At 42.8% G+C, this 11,782-nt stretch overlaps 1 long non-coding RNA gene across 1 annotated transcript; it reads left to right on the top strand.

The window, feature by feature from the left end:
* The first annotated feature begins 3,836 nt into the window (after window positions 1–3,836).
* Window positions 3,837–6,067, top strand: LOC140537062 (uncharacterized). Its single transcript, XR_011977640.1, has 3 exons — window positions 3,837–4,117; window positions 4,231–4,431; window positions 4,818–6,067. It is a non-coding gene; the product is annotated as an uncharacterized lncRNA (long non-coding RNA).
* Window positions 6,068–11,782: the final 5,715 nt, after the last annotated feature.

Below are 11,782 nucleotides of genomic sequence, written 5' to 3'. Positions count from 1 at the left end.
TTGGTAGAGTTTAATTAAACATGTGGGTTTCCTGGCACAAACCCAACTGTTAACCACAGTCCACATATGATGCCATTGAGGTCATTACCTTAGCTTAAAGTTAACCTGTCTTTTCGTTGCCTAACCACCTTTCATTTGTGTTTGGGGTCACAGTTCTGTTAAAACACCCAACTGTCTATTCTGAGGTAGTCCTCTTTCTTCACTATTTCATCCACTTTGTGCAGTGTATCAGTTGCCCTGGCAGCAAAACAGCCCCATAACCCGATGCTACCACCACCATGTTTAACAGGTGGTAGAGTGTTCTTTGGGTTGAATGCCTCACCCTTACTGGTCCTTGCCAACATACTTCTGGTCACTCACTGTGCCCAAACAACTCAGTTGTCATCTCATCTAACCACAAAACTATCCTTCAGGCCCTTCCTTTGTCCATGTGGTCAGTAGCTACATTTTAGTCAAGGCTGAAGCCTGGAGCAGGGGTTTCTTTCTTAACAGCATGACGATGTAGCAGTCAATCTCGTTTGATCAGTGACATTGGGGTTCCATGACGAGTGTATGTGTGAGCTCTGTAACACAAAGTATCTTCACACTGCTCTGAAGTGTTAAAACTAAAAATGTTTCCATAAAAGTGCAATTTTTGAGCTGATCCTGGATCAGCCAATCCAGTTTCTCCAGGGAACTTGAATATACTTGAGCCCTGGAGACCCTGATACACTGCTGCATAAAATCAAGGATCTAATCAGCTGGAGTTGCACAATCCCTCAGCTTTTCTGTGACATTTGTATAAAGCTGGCCCCGTTTCCTTGAGCATTGGGTCAACTCATTTAGTCACAAAACAACATAAAAAAACTTCTGAGAACTTCTGAGAATGTCATCACCTCAATTAGCCCAGAACCAGATTTCTTTGGCTGGCTATTTTCTAAATGACGCAGTGCAAAAAACATGCAGATTATGGAGGGAAGAAGCCATGTGTGACAGAATTATTGATATCTCAAAAGAGAGAAAATGTGGAAGGGAAATGGACAAAATATTTTTTCATTATCCTCCCTTCTTTAGCTCGGCCAGATCTGAGATAACTGTTGGGCCAAGAGCTAATCGAAAAGTCGTGAAACGAGAAGGAAAGAGAGCAGGAGAATTGGCTCTGCTTTCAGATTTGCTGATCCGGTACCAGCTCCTTCAGTGCGGCTCTCGATCTGCTCCCAGATCAGTGTTCGAGACAGTAGCCAGTTTCTGAAGGACACACAGACACCAGATGCTGAGGAGAAACTCTCCAGTACATCAGTCAACATGACAGCACAGCGACAGCAGCACATTTATCTAGAGACGAAATGGTATGTATGAGGTATGTATGAAACCACTTTATCTTATCCATTATCGATACTGAAATCCTGAGCTGATGAAAGGTTTTTGTCTTTAAAATTAATAACCTTTAACTTCTTTAAATGCCAATGGCCCGCCAGTGGGCCAAAAGTTTATTACACACTTCAATTACCACCAGTTTGCACAGACGTCCCTGTAGTTACTAAATAATAGGCCTTAGTGTGTAATAAGCACTGGAGTGTTAAGGGGTTAAAGGGCCCATATCATGTAATCTTCCTCATTTTTTAAATAAAAGGGTTTGTTGTAGTATGTAAACATTGAAACGTTCACATTTCTAAACATACTGCTTACTCCCCACTCCATGATGTGTTGGGCAAGCAAAAGGGTCTAAGCAAGGGCCACATTGTGATGACTAGACGACTGGGTCAGAGCATCTCCAAAAAATCAGGCAGGTCTTGTGGGTTTTTCTGGTATGCAGTGGTCAGTATCTACCAAACGTGTTCCAAGAAAAGGATAAACAGTGAACCACCAACAGGGTCATGGGTGCCCAAGGCTCATGGCCAGGGCCATGGGTGCCACTGAGGGCCCCATCTCTCAACTTACAGGACTTAAAGGATCTGCTGCTAACATTTTGGTGCCAGATACCACAGGACACCTTCAGAGGTGTAGAGACCTACACAAAATTAGGCAGGTGGTTTTAATGTTATGGCTATGTATATGAAAATTGTTTTATATTATATTATATTATATTGTAACAGTTCTCAAAAAATAAAGTTTTTTTTTTTTTTTTTACATTTTCTCAGTATCAGATCAATTACTGCCTACTTAATATAGTACTTTTACTCATATTGGGATGCTTAATAATATGTACTATTGCATATCATAAATGATATGACCAAAATGATCTAATATAATATCTATAACATAGCCTACTTAAAGAGAGAGTGAACAGCTTGGATTGGCTGAGATTATATAGCAACCCAAATACCTCAATGTCATGAACCATACTGTATCACACATAGTCACGGGCCAGCATAATAAAGACACCAAGCGGCTCCTTACCACTGATAAAATGTCTTTTACACACATTACACTATACGTCCATCAGGAAATTCAGCCTCAGTCAAGTCAGCCAGTCAGGCTACATCTCAAATGACCCCTTACTTTCTGTCTAGTGAACTTTACAGGTCATGAACTAATGGCTTTTACACTCTCCAAAACGGCAGGTTTTGTGGTGTGTTCCCTGTATGCAGAGGTCAATACCTACCAAACAAGGACAGCCAGTGAACCAGCGACAGGGTCATGGACACCCAAGGCCCCACCTCACAATTTCCAGGATTTAAAGGACCTACTGCTAACGTCTTAGTGCCGAATACTACAGGTCTTGTAAGGTTCATGCCCCGAAGAGTCAGAGCAGTTTTGGGAGCACGAGGGAGACCCATACAATAGTAGGCAGGTGGTTTTAATGTTATGGCACATCAGTACATACAACTGCAACTGCACTACAGGCCATTTTTTAAGGCTTTTTTAAGTCAAAAGCTCAAATGACCCCTCACTCCCTATATAGTGCACCAAAAGCTCACTTGTTGTCACTAGTTGTCCACTAGCTGGCTTTTCTACTAGAGAACTATCTAGTAGCCTATGTTATCCTGCGGTTTAAGACGCAGCCGCCGTGTCAGGTTAAGCCTCTTAGTGTTAGCAACAGTTTCGGCACAAAAACAGCCACATTTTTAAAAACGTGAGCTCGGAGGTGACTTCTTGGTCTATACTGTACACACCTGAAGATTAAAAAAAAAATAATAATAATAAAAAAGAGAGAGAGAGATTTTTAAGAAGAAGTAATCGGAGGCGGTTTGTGCGCCCCTGCTGTTTTCCTTCGCTCCCTCAGAGCAGTTGTTTTGGAGGTTTTCTCCCCTCGTGTTGTTTGTGAGACTCTGCGGGTCGTACCACCGCCGCGTCTGCCTTCAGCACAACCCGAGACAAACTTCCAAGAAAGAAAACTCCTCATTCACTTCATTCATTTTAGCCTCAAAATCAGCCCACTGTGCTCCAAACGAGCAGTTCTGGCGGCGTCTGCTGACAGTCTGCAGCATCTCCCCCTGGAGAGAAAGTGAGCGAGACCTCGGCGCCACCCCCACCCGCACCCGCGACCCCCCCATGGGTCCGACCGAACGGGAGATAAGACATCGGTTAGCATCCTCAGAGAGGAGCTCGTACACAGACACGGAGCTGACAGGCTGCTACTTACGGTCAGGAGAGAGGAGAAGACGAGCTCTGCAGCGGCTCCGGCGTGAGAAGAAGGATCCAAACCAGCCCAAAGACATTAATGCTAAAGCCTGTGAGATTAGAAGAAGGGCGTCAGAAGCGTGTTGAGCTGAGAGCGCCAGCAAAGTTTGACAAAATTGTTCTGGGAGTGAGCGAGAAAGAGAGAGAGAGAGAGAGAGAGAGAGAGAGAGAGAGAGAGAGAGAGAGAGAGAGAGAGAGAGTGGGTGAGAGAAAGAGAGGGAGAGGGAGAGGGAGTAAGAGAGAGTTTGGATTTGATGTCACTCCAGTCCTGGATGTATGAATGCAGGCTGCAGACGCTTTTGTGGGCATTATGTGAGCTGTTCTTTCTCCAGTGTGTTTCAAGACTGAACAAATTGAGCTTAATTTTGAGGTAATTGAGTTTAATTGCCTCCTCACAGGCACAATCTGTCTAATGGCTCAGACTGTCTCCAGCTCTCTGAGGGAATCTGGGGCTACTGAAGCCTTTGGCTATGCTGAGACGTTTGCAAAGGCAAAGCTACATTTCAGAAAGAAGGTATCCACACTTTTATTAACCACACACACCATCAGATTTCACTTCTGCGTTCACCATGTAGTTTGTAGACCTGCTCGTCCAAGGTTTCTTCTAAAATCAAGGCCTCTTCCTAGGGGTTTGTCTCCCCTTTGCTGTTGTTAAGACCTCTAACCTTGGGAAGGCTCGTCCCAGAAGTATTCAGCGCTCCATCACTCCAGAGAACACAGTTCCACTGTTCCACAGCTCAATGCTGGGGGCTCCACACTTCTCTACTGGGGCATGGCTCCAGAGCATCCCACTCTACTGGCAATGCTTCTCTATGCAGATTATAAAAGGTGGGTGAGCTCAATTGCAAATGCATGTGTCAGCAAGACAGGTAAGTCGCTGAGTTCACTGAGTTCATTTAATGGAGTGTCTGGATACTTTGGGATATATAGTGTCGCTCCCATTCAGGTCTCCCAGTTTTCAGATTGGAAACTGTTTAACAGTCCAGTTTGAAACTGGGACGCAGCACACAGAAAAGAGACTGGACGCACTCTCCCTCCTGGGACAGTGTGTGCAGTTTTGTCGAGCGTAGTCGAGGGTGTAGCTCTCAGTGCTGTCACCAAAGGGGTGTTTTCAATGAACGCCGAGTTATTTTAGCTCCAGACGTGTTTACATTTCTGTGGTCTAGTCTCGAACTTTCCCTCTTTCCCTCTTTTTTTTCGCCCTCTCGTTTCAGAGCACAGCAGCAGGAGATCGGCGGCCCAGTCCCACTGCATCAGACATTCTTTTGGTCTGCCAGAAAACGAAGAGATATAATATAAAAGAAGCACACAGCGAGAAAGCATGCGCGAGAGAGAGCAAGAGAGAGACACCCCTCCCCAACCCCCATCTAGTTCCATGTCTGGGTCCACAGAAACTGGACACAGAATTATCCCCCCACACACACATCTGGGTATATTCCCAACTTCATGAGAGTGCTGACTCAGGATACAGTTTGCTCTGTTAACTCTCAGGAATACTGAATAGTCATTTCACCATAGCGCACTGTGCTAACTTACTTACAGGCCATCAGGTTTCACTTCTGTGTTCACCATATAGTTTGTAGACCCCCTCATCCAATTTCTCCTGAAATCAAGGGTCTATACAGCCAATGTGTCTCCCCTTTGCTGTAGCAGTAGCATCTAACCTTCTTTGAAGGCTTTGCTTTTTAGGCTAAATGTTTGAACGTGTGAGGATTAGACTGCATTCAGCCACAAGAGCATTAGCAAGGTCAGATAGTAATAGTTCTGGATCATGAATGCCACTGTAACATGTCCTAAAGGTATTGAGTGCTCCATCACTCCAGAGAATGCAGTTCCACTCCTCCATATCCCAAGGCTGGGGGGCTTTATACCCCTCTATTGGGGCATGCCGTCCTTAAGCTTGGGTGTGGCTGTTGGCAAGGCAAGGCAGGACAGATAAAAATGCCACTGTTTACTGAAGGGTGTAAAACATACATGGTGTGGAATTATACAGATTATACAGATCTGCAATTGGAGTATGATATGCAAACGTTGATGCCATACAGTACAGTGATGTCATGATATGATAGATAATTTAATATAGCAAAAAAATAACATCAGGTAAAAGTTTGTTAGCATTAGTCAGTTGCTTTAAAGAAAGTATGCTCTCCCCTCGCCTCTCCCTAACCCTCACCTTAACCCTTTGCACTAGCTTATGTGGCTGGTGAACGAACACCAGGACCCTAACCTTATGTTTTTTTTGATACAGTAACGTGAGCTACCTCACCAACTTGCTTGCTAACTAGTGAGCTAACATTTGCATAGACTGGGGCTTCTTCTTCTCAAGCTAAGACTTGACCTTGCATGCTAATTTATTCTGTGCTGCCAGTTCTCCAACCAGGATGGTGCTGTAATGTTGGTAATGTTGGCTAATAGTTCAAATAAAAGTTATCGTAGCTGCTTGTGGGTTGTGGGTGTGAAATTACTGAGGTAAGTGACATGATGATAGTTGGGAGGGACACCCACAGACCACAGGCCCTAGTGTGATCGTCTGGACTTCGCTACTGGTAGTTACCCCACTGAGGACTTATAGATGTGCCTCCCAAGTAAGAATTTTAATGGAAATATTGAAACTTTTTCACCTAGTACACCAACAGCAGAACCCTTAGGCCCGAAACATACGTTCACAAAGCATTTCTAAGGTACCGCAAGGGGCACTATAGCAACAGCCAAGCTGTACACCATGCTTTTTTCCTCCCATTCAACTGTCATGTTGGACCGGTTGGAATTGAGTACTAAGTGTTTTTACCGCTACAGTAATGTAAGAACATGGACAGGGGAGTTGAGGCAGGCTGCACTGGCTGATAGCCTTTATTAGGTGCAGACCTCATTGTAGACATAAAAACGGGTCATATCAAGCTGACAGCAATATAATATGCAAATCTACATGAGTGGCACGGTCCTGCAGTGGGAAAGTTTCGAGAACTATATAATGAAATATAAATTTGAATTTGGTAGATGGGACGTAGGGGACGGTGTTGCATTACTTGCGTCAGTCAGCCATGACGTGTTAGTACAGTCTGCTCAGACCACTATGAGCCTTGATCAAAAGCAAAGTCAAAAACAGTCTGTATTAAAGTTATTGTTTTGTGATGAATAATACAGTATACAGGCTTTTACATTTTGGGCAATAAAGAGAATTTGATTGGGTAATGATCATGAAATCATGGCAACTAAACTATGAATGCTGTTGGTACAGGAATCCACACAAATGTAAGATATAGACCTCAGAGGAACAGAGCATACTATGGGTCCTTGTATAAGTAATGGTAAAGGCTACTTACAGTAAAAGACTTAAAAACTGAGCTTGTCACCCATTCTGAACCATTTTTGCCTTATAATCCTGCACAGTATGATGACTTTTACACCTAGGAGGCTTTCAGCAAAACCACAATGCGCCTCTGTCTGAGTTTTCTTTCTTTTGCTGTGCCTGCTGCCCATGTGAAGACTGTCAGTGTGCAGTTATTCACACACATTCAGTGTAGTGCTGCGCTACAACATCTGGCCTGCATGATTGTGTCACATGTCTCCAGAGGCCCCGGCTTTAGCTACTTAGAAGTGCTCACCAGCTTTGGGCATTCAGTATATAGAGTGCACAGGGAGGAGGAGGGGGGGGTTAGTGTGCGGTGGAGGAGGGAGGAGGGATCAGGGAAAAGGTGCAACGTAGAGTCTAGACAGAGAAGATTGAAGTGAAGTCTGGAAGCCATTGCGCTTAGCTCTGTGTATGAGTTTGTGTGTATATGTGTGTGTGTGCGTGCCTGAAGAGGCCTCTCTCCAGTGAGAGATCACATTTCACTGCCTAATTACACATGAAAAATGGGCACATTATATTTTCACTTTTTTTCCCCCAACAACGCAGAGTGGGGAGAGTGTTCTGAATAAGCTGTTCTGTGGGTGTTGGAGATTTTGTGCTTTTCCTAGAGCAGCTCTGGGGATTTTATCAGCGTAAACAGCTAATAATACTTTTATTACCGTTTGTAAGGGTAGCCGAACAATTTTTATATGTTTTTTGAGCTGCTTTAATGAAGCAGCAAGACATCACAAAAGTCTTAATGGAAATAAATGCGTTCATTCATCTCTTTTACGTCTGCAAATGAATACAGAAAAAAGGTCAGTTAATAAATCAGTAGATAAAATAAAAAGTGTCCAGTATGTATCTGAACAGGTGTCTACTTTAGGCTACAATCTCAGGATCTATTTGACCCAATTTTCAAGCCTACCACAGTACAACAAAGCAGGCATTTAGAAAATTACAGGCCTTGGCAGTGGATGCGCATACACACTTTGTTGAGCCACCAGGTGGCGCCATTCTGCTGCAGTCAGATTCTTTGCTTCGTTCGCGCTCACTTTACGGGAGCTTGCTGTGCATCGCTAGAAAGGCTGTAAGCCCTTTATAGTTTTATAAATATATATGGAATAATTAAATATTATGATTCAATTCAATAATATATTGTCTCTAAAAGTAGAGAGAACTCAATTATGCAAATATTTGCATAACATAATTTTCACATTTATTGATTAATCAAAATAATCCAACATTAAATATATTTGACATGAATGTGTTAGAATTATGCTGCATTCCAACTGAACTTGGATATTTTAACTGAAATGCCCCCACAAGCTGGATTTCCTACTCAGAAAGTCGGGAAAGCCTCACCACCCCAGAGTTCAAATCCAATATGGCCGCACTGCACACCAACAGTAATAAAAGCAGTGGTGTTGTTCTGTTTATCAGCATTTCTGACTGTCTATTTGTGTCTCATTAAATCAGTCGTACACAAAGAATTGTCAAACTTGTAACTGTGGACGTGTTTGCACGATGTTTAGATGCGAAAAATACCAGATAATACGTTGTTAACAACTGGTAACGCTAACCGTTCTAACCTGGGACAATGCTAACAATCCTAATCTGAGGCATAAAATGTGGGACATATTTTGGTGAGATTCGCCTTTTAGTATTGCCAAACCAACTAAAAAGTCTTGAGCTCACTGTTTTTTGGAAATGTTTTGAAATACTGTACTGTATATGAATGTTGGAATGCAGTTATCTTAGGTGTGATGTAATTCCCGGTTGCGACATCCAACTTCCGAGGTAGTTCTAATTTAAAGGGGTAAGTAAGGCCGGGGGCCTCAGTCAAGAGGATGGCAATCAGGTGTGAGTTTAGCAGGCTCTCCCATGTTTCAAGGACATAAACTTGAGCTGTGCTCTACTTTGCTGTGATGTCTGAAATTTGAGATTCGAGGAAGACCAACTACCAGGTTGTTTATGCAATTCACATGTCGCTTACAACCATGTCGAATTCTGTTTCCTATAATAGTGCTCTATATTGTGATGCTCTATATTTTGCGTGTAGGGGATCGTGAATAACAGCTTCAAAAGTCTGGCTCCCTCAAAACCACACGGATAAGCCATGATCATATTGGAAGAATGTTTTTTGGACAGATTAATCCAGAAGAGAACTTTATTTTTTAGTTTGAGGGAAAAGCACTGTGTCTGCCAATAAACAAACATTGCATTCTAACATAAGAACCTCTTTCCAGATGTTAAGCATGGGGGTGGTAGTATCATGGTTTGTGGCTGCTTTGCTGCTTCACATCTAGGACATCTAGCTTGCCATTATTTAGGCACCTGAATTCAGGATTTCACAGGGATTTTACCCATAAAATCTACAAAGAATGCCAGGGTATCAATGCATGAACTGAAGCTTAACCTTTAGTGGGTCATGCTGCAAAATCTTGGCCCTAAGCGAACAAAATCTGCAAAGAAACTGTCAACTTTTTGTCAAGCTTTCTTGCTGCACTGTGGATTGTAAATACGGTTTAGGCACAACTGGGCAGAGAAAATGACATATTTTGTCAAATATACTCAATTTAGAACAGACTAGAAATCAAATGCAAATGGTAATACACATTTACTTAATATAAGATTACCTCTCTAGTTGTAAAGTCTCTGAAGCCATTTGACTTGTTGAGACAGGTTAAGCAGATATTCTAGGGCATAATAAATTCAAATCAAATCTTGTGCTAAAAACTCAATCAGAAAGTGAAGCTAAGTGTTGCCCACAAGAACTATAAAAAGACATCAAAGCAGCTTACAGGTTTCACTGTCTGTGAAGTCAATAGCAGTTTATGAGAACTGTGGAAGTCAGACAGATAGAGCTGCTTGTATGTTGGCTAGAAAACTAAAGCAAACTCCCAGATGACAGCAGAGGACACGCCAAAAAGCTTGGCTAACGCAGGAGTGGCGGTGCGCCGTTCTACTGTTCGGTGTTGCAAGCACAAACATGATCTGAACATTCCTTAAAGACCAGCTATCAGAATGACATCTAACCTTAAGCCTAATCACAGTGGTCATCTGAAGTTCCCAAAACAATATCCAGATAAACCAGAGCCCGTCTGGAAACAAGGAACGGCAAAAAATAGAACTCCTTAGCTAGACAAGATATGTTAATTGGCTGGCGGTGCCCTAACTTTTGCATACAACTATGTATCACAGATATGATTCATTTAAAATGTGACAAGGTTTCTTCTCAAATCAAAGGTATGAGTTTATTCTGCTTTTGTTGGAGTAACTGTCTCTTCTGGATGCTCGATGATCACCACCCCACCTCATCCCCAACTCCCCAACTGATCCCAAACGTATTGGATGGAGCACCATCATTCCAGAGAACCCCTCTAGCCCGTGTCTGGCATTAGGCATGGTGCCAAAAGGTTCATGTTTATCTGCTCCAGAGAGCCCTATTCTGTTTACAATACTCCTCTCTACAAGGTCTAGATATGCTGTTTGTGTGATTTTGCACATCTGGGTCAGCAATAGGTGCAACCTTAAGTAGATGACTGCATTCATTAGAAAGGGTGTCCACAAACTCTTTCTATGAGCTATCTTCAATAAGGAAGCTTCTCTATATACCTGAATTAATGTATTTGACATAAAAGCATGGCTGTACTTAGAGTCTATTTTAAACATATTCTCTCTCACTCTCTCTAATTGTTTGATGATATTATACACAGCAATGAGAAGATGGTTCTGAATTGGTATAAAACAGAAACCACTTCAAAACAGCTTAAGCCTGGTCCTGACTTACACAACCATGTAAGGTTACATGTATAATATAGTTAATGGAACAGGAAGAAAACTGTCTGATGGAACAATACTGATGCAGCAAGCATGACCCATCTGCAGCTCGCCATGGAAAAACGATCAGGCGGACAGAACAGAAAAAAGACTCAGGGGAGATGAGATAAGCTTTTCAGTTTTTCTGAGAGCAGGGACTTGAGTATGTTCCCTTGTTTTTATTGCTTGCATTATCCAATGAATATTAACATGGACAGCGGTGAGCTGATCCTGGATCAGCACACTGTGATGCTCAGTGCATCTGGGTTGTGCAAGATAGGTACATAGACACATCGAACAATTAATTAGGAAGACTATGCTAATACTGGGTGGGACCTGCTTTTGCTCTCAAAACAGCCTCAATTTGCCATTGCTTCCATGGAGTCCACAAGATGCTGGAAACATTCCTTTGAGATTCTGGTCAATGTTGACATGACTGCATTGTGCAATTCCTGCAGATTTTTCAGGAGCGCTTTCAGGCTCAGAATCTCCCATTCTACCACATCCCAAAGATGTTGTATTGGATTCAAATCTGGTAAATAGAAACGAGCAATGAAGAGCACTGAACTCATTGGGAGGGGAATGTCCATGAAGGGATGCACATGGTCAGCAACAATATTCCAATAGGCTGTGGCCTAAGGTGTTCATTGTAGAGGTTAACTGGTCCACATTGGCATGTCGATTGCTCTGTACCACTCTTTGGAATCGTTGTTCCAAAGAGTGGTCCATAGTATAGCCGTTGGTCCATTCTCGGCACACCTTCCCTACAGTGGCTCTAGAACATCCCACAACATTTGCGGTTTCTGAGATTCTACCATCCGTATGACCACCCCCGGTTCGACCCAAGACCCAAGAAAATGTCACGTTAAAGGGTTTTTGCTGCATGTATGAGTAAGTGAACACACCACTCAGTTGTAGCATGAGTGCAAAGCGATTGTCATGGACAAAGGACATGATTTGACTGATGTCCAAAAGAGCATGATAATACCAAGTAGCATTTCGGATACCGCTAACTTTGTGAGATGT

The sequence above is a fragment of the Salminus brasiliensis genome, chromosome 16, assembly GCF_030463535.1.
Source record: "Salminus brasiliensis chromosome 16, fSalBra1.hap2, whole genome shotgun sequence".
In the NCBI taxonomy this organism is placed as follows: Eukaryota; Metazoa; Chordata; class Actinopteri; order Characiformes; family Bryconidae; genus Salminus; species Salminus brasiliensis.
The sequence above is the reverse complement of the archived record's forward strand: the minus strand, read 5'-3'. Positions and strand labels throughout refer to the sequence as shown.